We start from the raw sequence: 15,993 nt of genomic DNA on the forward strand, positions 1-15,993 counted from the left end.
TAATTTAAACTCTGGGCCAGAGCGATAGCACAGCGGTAGGGCGTTTGCCTTGCACGCAGCCAGCCCGGCCGAGCCGGGTTCAATTCCTTCACCCCTCTGGGGGAGCCCAGCAAGCTACCGACAGTATCTCGCCCCCACGGCAGAGCCTGGCAAGGTATCCTTGAGGTATTTGATATGCCAAACACAGTAACAACAAAGTCTCACGATGGAGACGTTACTGGGCCCGCTCAAGCAAATCGATGAACAACGGGAGGACAGTGACTCGAATTTAAACTCCATCTACATAAGATCACTAATACTAAGTGGCAAATGTTTGTGAAATGTAAAAAGAAGATTACAACTTTTATCTACGTTATGGTTCCAATTCATTTTAAATTAATGCTGAGGAAAAAAGAAAAGAAGAAAGTGCACTATGCAAGAGATTGCAAGTACAGTTTGTAAACCATGCTGCCTAAAGTGAAATAAAATTTAAGTATAAGATATTGCACATAATTTCTTCTGTGCTTTCAAAATTTCTTCAATAAGCTCAGATCTTATAATAAATTTATGTTTTACTAAAAAATTTCAATTTTTCTGCACAAGCAAGAAAGAAGACAAAGACAAATATGGGAGGTAGTAACGGAAAATAACTGTATCTATACCATCTGTATTTGGAGTTTATACATTTAACAAAGGTATGAAATTTACTATCACAGGCAAATATTCACCTGAATATGAGAACTAATTGTCCATATTTCTGACTAACAATTATTCTCAATGTGCTGACCTTTCAGTTTCTCTTAAGGAAAACCACAAACTCAAAATCAAGGTTAATTTGAAGCACTACTTTTCCAAATTGTGTGCTTTAGAGAAAATTGTTGGATCTCATGTATCTTGAAACACTGAAACAGTCTTTGAGTGTTGTAGATCAGTGACTTGAAAACTCTACCTGATGCCTTACAAATTTCTCCTTGTTTTCCTTCTAATGTATTCCACCCATTTCTGTCGATGCAACCAAGAGCAACTGTGGCAGTAACTCAAACCCTACCAGATCGTGACTGTCTCTGAACAGAACTGATGATTACATTACATATTTATCTTATACAGTGATTTTGTTTGATCACAAATGATAGGAAAATAATCCCAAGTACTCCTCTACCTCCTAGCATTATTGCCAATTATAAAAAGAAATATGTGATATGTAAATTTTAAAAATTAATGCTTTTGCCACACACACAAAAATGTTTATTTACTTGAATAAGTTTTTGGTTGAAAATAAAAGTCCCTCCAAATATTAATGTTTATGTCTTTTGCCCCTACCCCATGCCAAATCACAAGTGTCCAGGGAGTATCTTATCTTTTTCTGTACAGTATCCCAACAGGCTTTTTATAGCTAGAAACTCTCTGAATGCAAAGCACGACCTTGGCTCCTAACTTTCCCTGGCTCTAGTTTGAAAGTTATTTATAACTTTAAAATTAGCATGAAAGCCTACATTTCTCATCAGAACTAGTCAAAACATTCCCATTTTATATAATAATACGATGTTCTTTAATTCCAAAGGAAAAGCCACATTTAAGCCTACAATCTATAAGCAAGACAGAACAATTCAACACAGAAAAATAAGAGTTAAGTTCCTGACCTTCTCTTTACAAACTTGACTCTTACCTTTCTGCTGCTTCCTAGAAAGTAGATGTATCGAAAATCCAGCTCTTGTTGGGATTTTTCCGACGAGAATTTTGGAAGGAAAAAGAGAAGACTTCTTGATTAGTCAAAGTGAGAGTACCAATGGAGAGGCAATGACAGTGGGGCAGTCACTTTAGCTGAGTGTCTTTCACTCGGGATAAGAAAGGGGAGGTTACAAGCTGGGGTGGGTGGTATCTAATCCTGAACTGCTAGTCACTGACCTCACTGACAACTTGTTACTGAAAATACATCCTTGAAAAAGGCCAGACACATACTTTGCCTCCAGATCTACAAACATAGCTGTCAGGAAGTTTTGAATAAGTTAGATTTACAATTCTCTAGACCCTTTCCAAAATAAGGAACTTGTATCAAATTAAAGCTGAAGGCTGGACTTTTTTTTTTGAGTGAAGAAATTATAAAAGGGCAATAATAGTCATCCAGAAAATTTAGACATTAAAAATCAATTATGTGGTCTAGATGTGTGACTCATTGGCAGAATTCTGGCCTTGTACATGTGAAGACCTGGGTTCAATCCCCAAAACCACAAAAAAAAAATTAAAAAATAAAAACATGTCAAATTCAGTGTCTTCAGTACTAAGGGAGAATGTTTCACGTCTTAGATTGTTATTTTCCTCTGAAATCTTCCCAGTTATCTGCCCTTGTATCAAGCATTCAATTAGAGCAACATAACTATTAATTTAAATTTTACAGTGAAGATTGACCGAAACTTAACAAGTAAAACACTATTAAAAGTCACCCAAAAAGGTCTTTACTAACAAAATCCTCCACCACCACCAGCGCCCCCTCCCTTGGGGAAAAAAGGAAGGTTATCTATTTTTAAATTTCCTCTTCCCTTTTTTTGTTATATTTCTCCCCTGCTACCTTAACATTCAATGAACAATCCCTTATATCCCTGCCTATGCTTGATCATTTCATCAAATCCTTGAAATCCTGCCTGAATTTGTGATTATTTCCTTAGACATTACCATTTTTGTGACTTTCTTCTAATAGCTCCTAAAACAGTAGGTGGTAACTGCCCCTAAAATAGAACTACTCATTTTGAGTTTGAACATTCCTGTTCTTCAAAAGACTGAATCCAAAATTTAAAAGAGGCAGTTATTCACTAACTCCACAAACATTTTTAGCACAAATATTAGAGAGCCAAGTGAAAAGACAGGATTGATATTCAAAGAGACTCAATCACAAAGTAGATCTCATTTTATATAACTAGTAGAGAAATCTTAGAAATAAATGTATGCTATTCAATTTCTTTTAAAATGTGGCAATGATAAGGTATTTATCCAAATATTCTTACTTGCCAACTACTGTCTTCCCCAGATTTTTTTTAAAAGCAGACTTTTCCCCCTAGAGGATCTAGGAATAGCCTCTTTTCACAGTGAAAACAAAGAGTATGTTTTATGTCTCTCAATCCATCTTTTCTTAAATAAAGAAATCAGTTGACACTTGCAAAATAGTTTTTGTTTTAGAGCTTTAATAATGAAAGTTGTATAAATCAAGACTGTGAATTGAGCCTAAGAGAAGATATCCGAACTTTATATTCCTCAAAGCCAACCTGTCCCCACTGCAAAACCTCAAATAAGTTTCCTGCCTGTTCCACGGCCTCTCCCTTCATCTGCAAAATGGAGATAGAAACCCTCTTCTTTCTGTTTTCTTTTCAGAAGATATGTGAATTAAATAGATAAAATCTTAAGTATTTCAAATTACACTGAACTCCTCGGAGATGCCACACAGATGCAATTATAGTGTGTGGGATTATCAGAAGAAATATTACACATATCTGAAATGCAATTTTTAAGTGCTTTGTGGAGCTGGGTTGGTTTGTTTTTAACATTATAAAATGTCTGCAGCTTCAAATAGGTTTGAACGCATATTTCCCATTATAGCCACAAGAGGGCCTCCTCCTAGAATTCAAATCACGTCGGATTTGATGAGCAGAGGCCCCCAAGTTCTCTGTATTTATATCAGTTTAGCTGACAGAAACACAGATTGCCTATGTCTAATTTCCATAGCTAACTAGAGGGTAGAACACAAAACCAAGCTTTCTCTGACTGACCACTGAAGCATGCTGAACACTAAATCCTGTAAACTACATAGCTGCTACATTTTGTACCCTGGCCCCCTTCCAGATTTTCACAGTAATTCCTTCTTGTCACCTTGCCCAGTCTTGTTCAGTATTTATTCTCCTTTCCTATTTACTTATTTTCATTCTTTATATTCTTCAAACTTTTAAATTTTTGGCTTGCATTCCTCTTTCCAACAGAGAGTGGGAATAGAAGAGAGGGAGGAAAAGACAGAAAAGGAAGGATAAATCAGGCCATAAATAGCAATCCTCTTGGGGAAATCAAAAGCGCATCTTTGATTCAAGGTATCAGACACGGCTCCAGACAAAGTGATTAAACCACACATTCTGAGAAGCTCCTTGATGTGAATCCCTATATTAGGAGAAAGCTAGATTAGAAACAGAAAAAAATGATTAAAAATATTTTTTTCTATCAGCAGCTCCTCTCAGAAAATAAGCTGTCTAATATGTTAACTAAAATGGAATACTGGGGCTGGAGTGATAGCACAGCCGGTAGGGCATTTGCCTTGCACGCGGCCGACCCAGGTTCGATTCCCAGCATCCCATATGGTCCCCCAAGCACTGCCAGGGGTAATTCCTGAATGCAGAGCCAGGAGTTACCCCTGTGCATTGCCGGGTATGACCCAAAAAGGATAAAATAAAATAAAATAAAATAAAATAAAATAAAATAAAATGGAATACTATTTCTTTTTCTTTTGAAGGGAGCAGGGGATTGAGCCATACCCAGTGGTGCTCAGGGCTTACTCCTGGCAGTGCACAGGGGACCATAAGCAGTGCTGGAAATTGAACGAGGGTTCGCTGTATTCGAGGCAGAGCTTTAATCCCTATACTTTCTATGACTCCATCACTTTTTTGGTTAAAACCCCTTAAATAATAAAAGTAGCTTTTACATGAACCAGGAGTCCGTTTTATTCTATATACCTCGAAATATTAATAAGTTTATCAAGAATTAAAAAATATTAAACTCTCTAAACATCTATAAAGCCTTTTTTCTCCTTCTCTTCCTGTTGTTGTTACCGCTGTTTTTATAACCAGTTCATTCTGATGTTCAGTAGGGTTGTACTTGTGTGTACAGTTTGCGTATATTTTTATTTGTATTACTCACAAGGGAGTGCTTGCCTTAGCTGCAGTGCTCACGCACAGAACTGACTAGAGTCACTTTTGAGACTAGGGAGGTCACAGACAGCAGAACTGGTAGGCAAAAACAGCAGAGTGCAGGTATATAGATGCTACTGGGGAATAAATTCAAGAGCCCAGCCTTGAAAGGAAGGTGCTTTAGTCACTCAGTCATCTCCCAGCACCTAGAACAACACATTTTTAAGGTGAAACTTAAAGCTGGCAGCAATCTATGTCATTAAAAATATGTGATTAAATAAAAGCAAAAAAAAATGGGGCTGGAGCCATAGCACAGCGGGTAGGGCGTTTGCCTTGCACGCAGCCAACATGGTTGACACAGGTTCATTCCCAGCATCCCATATAGTCCCCGAGCACCGCCAGGGGTGATTCCTGAGAGCCAGGAGTAACCCCTGAGCATCGCTGGGTGTGACCCAAAAAGCAAAAAAATAAATAAATAAAAATATGTGATAATATCAAAAAGAGAGAAAGAGAGCAAGAGGGAATGCCCTGACACAGAGGCGGGGTAGGGTGAAGGGGCTGGGGTAGGGTGGGGGTTGTGGGAGGGATGCTGGGATCATTGGTGATGGAGAATGAGCACTGGTAGAGGGATGGGTACTCCATCATTGTATGAGTGAAATGCAAGCACGAAAATTTGTAAGCCTGTAACTGTACCTCATGGTGATTCACTAATAAAACATTAAAAAAAAAAAAGAAAGAAAAAAATAAGAAAGGGAGACTAGGAAAAATGAGCAATGACGACCTTTTTGTATTTTTGGCTTTTTGGGTCACATCCAGCGATGCACAGGGGTTACTCATGACTTTGCACTCAGGAATCACTCCTGGCGGTGCTCAGGGGACCATATGGGATGCTGGGAATAGAACCCCGGTCGACCATGTTGGCTGCGTGCAAGACAAACGCCCTACCCGCTGTGCTATCACTCCAACCCATGACGATCTTTTTAGAATCAGTTTTAGAATGTTTCAGGATTCTCTTGCTTCATTTTAAAATTTAAAAATATTTTAATTCTAACTCATTTTTATTTTTAATAAAAATTTTAAATTTATTTTAAAAATATGTGATAAATAGTTTAGGCTATTTGTTGGGTGGAGTGTTTCAATGGTCTTATATATTGCAGCAAAAATAGATAGATGTGTTTCACCCATACCTACTCTTCCACCCACCCTGTTATTCTACCTCCTGCCTCAGTGAAAAAATTAGAAGCCATCTGGGGAGATTTCCATTGAAAACTTAGTGGCATGAGGCCAACTGCTTCTCTCCTCTCAAAGACAGAAAATCAGAAGGGTAAAAAAGTTGAATTTGCCCCATCCCCATTTCAAGACACTCAAGAGGACATCTGATCAGTACTGGAGGAAGAGTAGGTGAGATTCAAATTGGGATGATGATGGGGTTAAACTGTAGTTAGCAGGTCTTTATAAAACTGAAAATGCAGGGAAATTACAGAGCCTACCCAAGATATCAAATGAGATGCAACCAACATAAATGAAATGCAGGAATTGACGAAAGCTAGTTCACTCCAAATATCAGTTACACAAACCTTTAAACTCTGATAACAAATAATGGCTAGGAGAGTGGAAGGAGGAAGGGTGTGGTACATGTAATTTTGAGTGAGAAACTATACAACTGAAACCCACACATAAGGTGTTGCAAACCAAAATTCTGCAATCAAAATTAGCTAACAGAATAAACATGCATACACTAAGTTATATCCCCAAACCAGAGTTCTCTCATGAGTCCCAGACATACATTTAACTGCCTTCTCAACTGGACTGAATTTAGTATGTTCTGAAAAAGAGCTCTCTCTCTCTCTCTTTTTTTTTTTTTGGTGGGGGGTTGGGGAGCCACAGTAGGAGGGTGCTCAGGACTTGCTCCTGGCTCTGTACTCAGGGAATCACTCCTGGCAGGCTCAGAAGACCATATAGGATGCCAGGGATCAGAGCCCTGGCCAGTCACATACAAGGCAATAATCCTACCTGCTGTACTCAGGCCCCTGGAAAAGAACTCTTTTTTTTCCAGTAATATATTTTTTTAATTTTTATTAATGAGACACCATGAGGTACAGTTGTAGACTTACAAATTTTGTGCTTGGGTTTCAATTATACAATGATCAAATACCCATCCCTCCACCAGTGCCCATTTCCCACCACCACGAATCCCAGTATCCCTCCCACCCCCCATCCCAGCCCCCATCCCACCCTGCCTCTGTGGCAGGGCATTCCCCTCTGTTCTCTCTCTCCTTTGGGGTGTTGTGGTTTGCAAGAGAGGCATTGAGTGGCAATCATGTTTGGTCTATAGTCTACTTTCAGCATGCTTCTCCCACCCTGGGAGGATCCTCCCAACACCCTTTATTTGGTGCTCCCTTCTCTATCTGAGCTGCCTTGGAAAAGAACTCTTAATGTTGCCTCTCAAAGCTATTTCTTTCTGTTATAGAGCCCGGCAAGCTACCAAGAGTATCTTGCCTGCTCGGCACAGCCTGGCAAGCTACTCGTGATGTATTCAATATGCCAAACACAGTAACAAGTCTCAAAATGAAGACGTTACTGGGCCCACTCAAGCAAATCGATGAACAATGGAGGACAGTGCAGTGCAGTGTATAGACATTCTAGCAATTGGTTCTATTACCTAACTGCTTAAACAAAACAGAGAAGTCATCTTTCATTCATTTTTTCCTTCACAATCAAGAATTTCCATTAACGAGAGGGATAGACATAGAAAGATTGCATTCATCTGGGGAACATAAAGTAACAAAATAGGAGACTAACACCCAAGAATAGCCGAGATCAGTACCAGGAGGATTACTCCATGGCTTTGAGGACAGCCGCACACGCTAGGGGAAAAGGCAGCTCAGATAGAGAAGGGAGCACCAAATAAAGGGTGTTGGGAGGTTCCTCTCAGGATGGGAAATGTGTGATGAGAGTAGACATACTCCGAACTAGACTATACATATAGTCCAAACAAGATTGCCACTCAATGTCTCTTTTGCAAACCACAGCACTCAAAAGGAGAGAGATAACAAAAGGGAATGCCCTGCCACAGTGGTAGGGTGAGATGGGGGGAAGGGGGGTCGGAGGGATACTGGGACTAGTGGTGTGGAAAATGGGCACTGGTGGAGGGATGGGTATTCGATCATTGTATAACTGAAACACAAGCACAAAAATTTATAAATCTACAACTGTACCTCATGGTTTTTCACTAATAAAAATTTAAGGGGGAAAAAAAAGAATTTCCATCAACCCTACTTAATAAAATTTATCTTAAAAACAACCGCTTACCTCTGTCTTCTCTGTCCCAACTATTCTGAGACATTTGCAATTCATTCACTCTACATAGCGAAGTGATCTTTCAGAACACAGCTCAGATATTTTGCTTAAAATAACCCAATGGCTTCTTTTTACTTATAACAGAAAATCTAAGTCATTTGCCGAATCAACCCGATGCTAAGTGATCTGGCTTCTATATATGTTGCCATCTTGACTAAGCACTCTCTCCCCCTAGTCCACTGGTTGTTTATACAATACCCAAGTTCACTCTCTTTGGTGTGCCATGCTGACTCTTCCCTATACAAATCATGTTCTTCCAGCTATTTATATGCCTGCTCATTCTTATCCTTGATATGATCCTTTACCTTCTCTAAGAGTCATTGCCTGATTACTTTATCTCACTGCCTCCAGTCACTTACCTCAACCTTGCATGCTTATTTATGTTGACCTATTCTGTCTTCACCAATGTAAGGAAAGCCAGGGTAAGTGGCAGTATTCATAACAGCATCGTTCATGAAAATTAACTATAATAGAAGGTAAAGTATCAATAGCTATATGACTTCAAAAGAGGGAGAACTAGCTCCAGAAGAAGGTACTAATGCGGGAATATTTCCTGGATAGAATTATATTTGCCTTGATGCAGAAATGAAAAATATCTGCACCATAAGTGAATGATATTCTATTAATTTTCTCAAATATTCTTCAAGTTCATTGCCTTCAAATTCATCTTTACAGCTATTACTCTGGTACAAACTACAGTTAATGACTTTTTTTTGTTGACTATGTATTTGCCACCTAATTTCTTCCTTTCTATTTCATTTTATGTAAATACAAATATAGCATTTAGATGCTAGTCAGGTTAAAATCTAAAATCTCAACTATTACATAACTACTGAAATTGAAACATTAACTTTATTGCCTTGGTGATAACAGAAGGGCTAAAATAAATGTTTTCCTTATTAATTTTCATCATTTAATTTTCTCAGAGTACCATGCCTCAATTTTGACAGCCCATCTTTGCTGTTAGTCAATAACCTTAACAAGAACAGTAATTACAGTCAATCATGCCTGCTTTAGTTCATTGATTACTTTGTTATGGCTTTTTCAACTTAGTAATGAAAATTCCCAGCACAGAGCTTCTGGGTGACATTTCTTTTATTAATTAGTCACCATATCTGTTCCTTGAGTGTATTAATAAACCAAAGTACCAGATATCAATAATTTTGAAAGTAATTTTCTCTTAAGCTTTGAAAATCACAAGCATTTTCAAAGATACAGAATGCCTAGAATAAAATCAAACATTTTCTGTAACTGAACCTTAATTTTTATTAGAAATTATTTGAACAAAGACATGTTTTATATTCTAAAGAATTAGTATACTTTTAATTGACAGTTTAAAATGTTAAATTGTCTTTTTACTCTAATCTGAAAAGTTTTGGTAAATAAGGTAAGCAGTAAATAATATAATGTAGAGGCATTCAAGAATGGATGTATCATGTTAATATTATAAATAGTTGAATTACTTTCATTCTTCAAAGAGCACCAGGCTTAATTTACCTTTGAAACAAACTGTCTTTTTGTTCTGAGGAAACAACTACTGTGGATTTTCAGGTCATGCAAATGTAAATCTCACTTAAATGTAAAAGAGAAGTGCTTATGGTAATATTACGTAAAGAATATTACCTGCGAAGTTATAAATATACAAGATGTAAAATATAAGCCTTATATAAAGAAAATAAATTGTATTTCTGTACAGAATTTTATTTCTTCCTAAAGGAAACTAATCCTTTTCCCTGTATAATCTTAATTTGTGCAAACCCAAAGAATTTATGAGATGAGTGGGTCCCTGTGGCAGGACTCCGGGTGTAGGGATCCCTGGGCAGGTCTGGGGGGCAGCGGGGAGGGGTGGGTACCTGCAGTGGTGGGCACTTTTAGGGTTGATGCAGCAGCACTTGTGACACTTGTCGAGGACCTCCCCAGGTTTTCCCTGCAGACTCTCCAGGTGCTCTTTCATGACATCGTCTATGGGCACAGCCCCCTGCCCATGACAAGCACCACTCAGTGTGGCCCCCTCCCCACCCGCGCAGCCAGGATGGCCCCAAACAGAAGTGGGTAAGAGGCTCAACACTCTGAGCTCAGGCTGTGCATGTGGGATCCCAGGAGTCTCAAGGTCGATTCCCCACACCACACGGTTCCCCAAGGCCAGATGAGCCCTTAAGCCCTACCGGGGCTGGTCCCCCAAAACCAAAATAAAGCAAGGGCTGGAAACAAATATTCCCAATATGCTTTTTTAACATCCTGAAATGAAATTCATAATTACTAACTACACATTGACATATTTTGTACAAAAACAAATCACTTATATGTAATTATCATATTTGTATAAATGATATGATTGCATTTATTTTGCAAATGCTCTGGCACATTTATCCTGGATCAATTTGTGTTCTATTGTTGGTTATGAATAACATATGATGTCACATGGCTGCAGTAGTGGCCGCACGATTTTGAAATTCCAAAATTTTAACACTTAATTCTGGAGAGATTTCTGCCAAAACCTGCTGGGTTCCAAGGTTTGCTCCTGAATCTCTGGGATCATGGCTGTTAAGCAACTTGATCAGGAGCCAGAAAGGCCGTTTGTGAGCAATGACTTGGGGTCTCATTGGGGTGGGGAGGACAGGACCGGCTCCACCCCCATCCTGTGAGGCCCAAAATGTCTCATCACTGTGAGCCCAAACCTGACTGTCCAATGGCCTCTGAAGGATGACGGCCACCGAGCCGCCAGGGGGAATCAGGCGGAGGGACAACACCCTTTCCCCCCTGGGGTGGCCCGGCGACAGTAACCTACTGCAGGGTCCAGACACATTTCTGCCAAAAGCCACTGGGTTTTGAGATTTGTTTCTGAGTCTCTGGGATCATGGCCATTAAGCAGCTTGAGGCCATTCGTGGGTGATGACTTGGGGTCTCGTTGGGGTGGGGAGGACAGGCCCGGCTCCCCCCACCCATCCCGCGAAGCCCAACAAGTTTTGTCACTGGGGGCCCAAGCCTGACTGTCCAATGGCCTCTGGAGGATGACTGCCACCGAGCCACCAAGAGGGAGCAGGAGGAGTGACTACACCCTTTCCTCCCTGGGGTGGCCCGGCGACAGTAACCTACTGCGGGGTCCAGACACATTTCTGCCAAAAGCCACTGGATTTTGAGATTTGTTTCTGGAAGACTGAAGGCACCATCAGGCTGCTGATGCACTCACCTCACAGGTACAGACTGACCTGCTGGCGGCACCATACCCCCACCTAAACACATTTTAGAGAGCTCTAGAAACAATTCAGAAATAGTGAAGAAACATTTCAAAGGAGCTGCTTTCTGGCACTAAGATAATGGGGACTTGAGCTACTAAAATCTAGATATTTAAAAGAATATGCAGGCCTAGGAAGATGAATCAATCGGGTGGGGGGGGGGGGAGGGAACTGCACCTGCCCTATAAGCATTGGGCTGATGTGGCAGACATAGTCATAGGAGAACAGCAAAAAAAAAAAAAAAAAAAAAATTGTTCAACCTGTACAACACAAGCAGATGTGTGCAAGTACTACAACCGAAAACAAGTGTGCAACCTCTGGTGAGCAAAGCAACTAACAGATGTGCAGGCAAACACATTCAGGAGTGTGGCCATAGTGAACACATGTGGGCATCACAGCAACCCCAGTGGTGCAACCAGAATGTGCTAGAACACCATAATTAGCACGCTGAGTACATGTACAAAATCCGCAACTAAAGTATATCATCCTCATGATGTGCAAGCATCCTGTGTGCAAACCAAGTGTGCAAGCACCACAGCCAAATGTATGTGTGTTGTGTGTGTGTTTGTGTGTGTGTGTGTGTGTGTGTGAGAGAGAGAGAGAGAGAGAGATAGAGAGAGAGAGAGATCCACACCCACATTACAATAGTGAAGGAAAGGGAGGAAATCTAAAAGAACTTATTCCTAAATGTGACTTTATTCTTGGGGACAGAGCCATAATACAATGGGCAATGTGCTTGCCTTGCATGCAGTTTACCCAGGCTTAATCTCCGGCACCCGATATGGTCCTCTAAGTCCCACCAGAAATGATCCCTAAGCACCTCTGAGTGTGGCCCCACAACTAAAAATAAATAAATATGTGACCTTATTCAAAAAACATGGTGAAACTCCAATATTTAAATAATATATTAAATCATTTTTAAACATTTTAAATATTTAGCAAATCGTATGTAGTTAATCATATATTTTAGACAGATTTTACCTCAATTTTAGCAGTGTCCAGATACAAGAGAAAGGACCAAGTGACAATATGGAGGGAAACTATAGCCAAGCTGAGATTTACAAGGTTATCCGCAAAAACCTGATTGGCAATCCAACCGAAGTGGTTAGGGGATGAAGAGGAGAAATACAGCAAACTTGAATTTATTTAGCATTAGTTATATTGTTCAATAATTAATAAACAAGTAAATAAGGCACAACACAAGAATCTCTCCCCCACAGAGTTATTTCATGTCGGGTAATGGTGATATTTCATTTCAGGTTCATCAGTGAACTAGTCTTCAAAGACTGGAATCTACAGACTCATATACTACATATTTGAACTCTTTAACCAGGCACTCAAAATCCTTTATCATCCAGGCATTCTGTCTCTCCAAATACAAATTCCTAAACAAAAGTAAACAAACATACTAAGGACAGTGATTTTTAATTTTCTGATTACCTTTCAGTGAAAAGCCTACAGAATATTTTCAAGTTTCTACATAAACCATGCTCTTTTTCTTTTTTGCTCTGACTTTCCAAATACTCTCCTACCGACTCATAGATTTCCATTTCCCCAATTCTTTACTAGACATTTTAGGCCATGGAGGTCATTTAGAGGACTGGAGGATATATTCAGCAAGTGGGAGCCCACATTCAATTCCCTGGACAACACAGTCTCCCTAGTAAACCCCAAACACCACAGTCCCCCTTGTAGACCCCAAATACCACACTGTAAGTAGCCCACAAATCAAAAAAAAATAAAAACCTAAAATTCTTACATTACCAAACTTTCTTCTGCCAATATTATGAGTGAGAATAATTTCCATGTAACCCAGTCTATAAGTTGATTCTATTACATACGGGTTTTGTCTCTTATTTAACTAACAGTCACTACTTTCAGACGATGGCGATGATAAAAGATGAACCAGTTGATCATATTCTAGCACTTCTAATTTTTAGTGTACTCACGTCTTCTAGTAATTCTAGATTGAAATGTTTAAATTTGATCCATCTGCAGTTCATTCTTAAATAAATGAGTTAATACACAATTTTTCTTCTTCCAAAAGGAAAATGAGCATAATTTTCTCAGTAAGGCTTTTCCTCACCAATTTGCAATGATTTGATTGTATACTTATTCCCACATATATACTAGTCTATTTGGGGATCAGTTTTCTTTTCCTGATGATAAGCTAACATTAATTTTTTCAACCATTATAATCTGATCAAAAGCTTCTTATATATCTCCCTTTTAGGACTATCTATTAGGACTCATTAATACTCTTCTTTTTTCAGTGTTTTCCCATTATTAACACATATTTTCAAATGTGAACTTCAGAATCAGCTTGTACAATTTCAAAAATCCAATTAATACTTCAAGATAACACTAACTACATAAATCAATTTAAGAGAAACTAAATTCTGTAAGAACAAGAACTGTCTTCTCATTTACTGACATGGTCTTGTATTTCCCTCAGTTAGAGCTTTAGTTTTCTTCCTGTCTGTGCTCAGAATTTCTCATTATTTTGCATTATTTTGCTCATTGATGCTATTATGAATTTGATCTAGAGCTCCCTTTTAGTCTAAGGTATGAGAAGGTTGAATAAATTATATACTTTCAGTTTATGGCAATTATCAACATTTATCTGTGCAAAGTCCCTGGATAATGACTTTGTTCCTCATATCCTGAATGCTTTTTCTCTCATACCCTCAGATACAAACATAGTATATACTCCAAACTATATCTTTGTGTCTGCATTTATTCTGGGGGGAAAATGTGTATCATTATGTCCACACATATTTTTAATTGATGTAACCGGCATGTCATCTCCTTCCCAACTCTCTGTTGTGATTCTTGCAATGACCAGGGGTCTCACTCACACTTGGTTAGGTTGCTCACACATTTCATGCCACTGTGGGGTTTGCTAGGAATCACACATTAGGTTGCAATGGTCTCACACTCAGCCTTGTTGCTCGCCAGGGTTCATATCCCTTTAGTTGTTGTGCCTAAATGCATACCAGTCAGGGGGCATGCTCTTTAGATGTGGTGCTCCAGCATATTCTGGTTGGATCATACTTCCTTGCCAAGGTTGCACTTGCACATCTCTACGGTTGCAGTGCTCGTGGAATTGATACCCTTCAGATGCAGTGCTTGCACAAAAGTTGGCTGCAATGCAACTGGGAATTGCTAACAACAGTGATTGAAGACAGCAAAGCTGCCAAGCACAAATAGCAGAAGTTGGGACCACACTTGGCGAATGTGACAGCACTGAGGATCAGACTCACGTCCTTATCTTTGTTAGGCCAGCACTCTAAATCACTGAGCTACCCGCCCAGTCCCGCGATTTAGTGTTTTCACACAGCACCATGATCATATGATTCATTCATGTACATGTGCTTTCACTCCCAATTATTATGTAAACTGTAAGCTACCCACTTACAGTGATAAACACGCAGATTACCTTCAATTCCTCCAACCACAAAAACACTGAAATGCACCAAGGTAATAATGAATAAAAAATATACTGTTACAAACCCTAAGTTTCAGTGCTTATCAAAATCCATTTATTGATTGCCTATATAAAAATACAAAGCAGGTAATCCTGGAAAACAATCGTCTTTCTTTTACATGGCTACATAGGAGAATATAATTTTTCCATGATCTCATAGCCAGAAGTGCCTCCCTTGCAAGTGTGAGGCTATAAATTCAATTCTCAGCTCAGTGCAAACCTCATGTAATGAGAGTGATCCTGGCAAATCGGCAATTTGTGACTTGAAGCTTATCTGTCTGTGATCCCAAAACACAATTTCCAGTCCTACCACAGCTAGCTGTGTGCAATCACAACTGAAGAGTATGGTCCCTGAGTGAGCATCACAACTAAAATGATATGCAATCACCAGGCCCCTGTGAGCTCATGTGTGGGGACCACAACTGAATGTAACCCCCAGTAAGCACATATGCATGTACCACAACTAAAGGGCTGTGATCCCCAGAGCACCACAACCAAATTCACAAATAAAAAAAGCAAGCGTCTGTAGGGCACTCAATCATCGCAACAATAACATCAATAGAGGTAAGGAAAGGAGGAACATTAAAATAAAAAATAATCTAGCCAAAATTCAAATCTAAGTCATCTCATCCTAAAATCTATGCTCTTAACCATTTTGCTACATATGTCTCTTTATAAGCATGTGTGAAAATCTGTAGTACTGTATTTTATGTTAAGAACTCATAGTGTGTTGAATATTAAACTGCTATCAACTGCTAACCTACAGCTCCTGTATTTTGCTTTGTGATATTGAATTTGAAACTTTACAAATATTCTCCTTTGCCAACAGACTTACTGCTCATTTCTTCCGAAGACTCTAGAAGGCAAGAAATTAGATGGAATTTAGTCACTACTTTTTCCTTGCTAGTCATGTATCAGTTAACCCAGCAGAGGTTCGTAATTCCACTGCAAAAGCTGTTCCAGTGTCAGCATTTTATACTCCCAGAAATTACCCCTCTCTGTCCCCTCAGACCTACAGTTTGATTCCCTCAGATGACCGAGTCCAAGCTAC

The 15,993-nt window shown here is 39.3% G+C and overlaps 1 protein-coding gene across 1 annotated transcript in view; it reads right to left on the reverse strand.

Annotated features, from left to right (window-relative positions):
* CTNNA3 (catenin alpha 3) overlaps nt 1-1,759 on the reverse strand; it is a 1,757,578-nt gene extending 1,755,819 nt beyond the window's left edge. The window contains exon 1 of the mRNA XM_056113567.1: nt 1,646-1,759. The gene's annotated coding sequence lies outside the window, so the exon portion shown is untranslated. The remainder of the gene's footprint in view (nt 1-1,645) is intronic.
* Between the last annotated feature and the right edge of the window lie 14,234 nt (nt 1,760-15,993).

The sequence above is a fragment of the Sorex fumeus genome, unplaced genomic scaffold (genome assembly GCF_029834395.1).
Source record: "Sorex fumeus unplaced genomic scaffold, SorFum_2.1 ptg000020l, whole genome shotgun sequence".
Lineage (NCBI taxonomy): Eukaryota > Metazoa > Chordata > Mammalia > Eulipotyphla > Soricidae > Sorex > Sorex fumeus.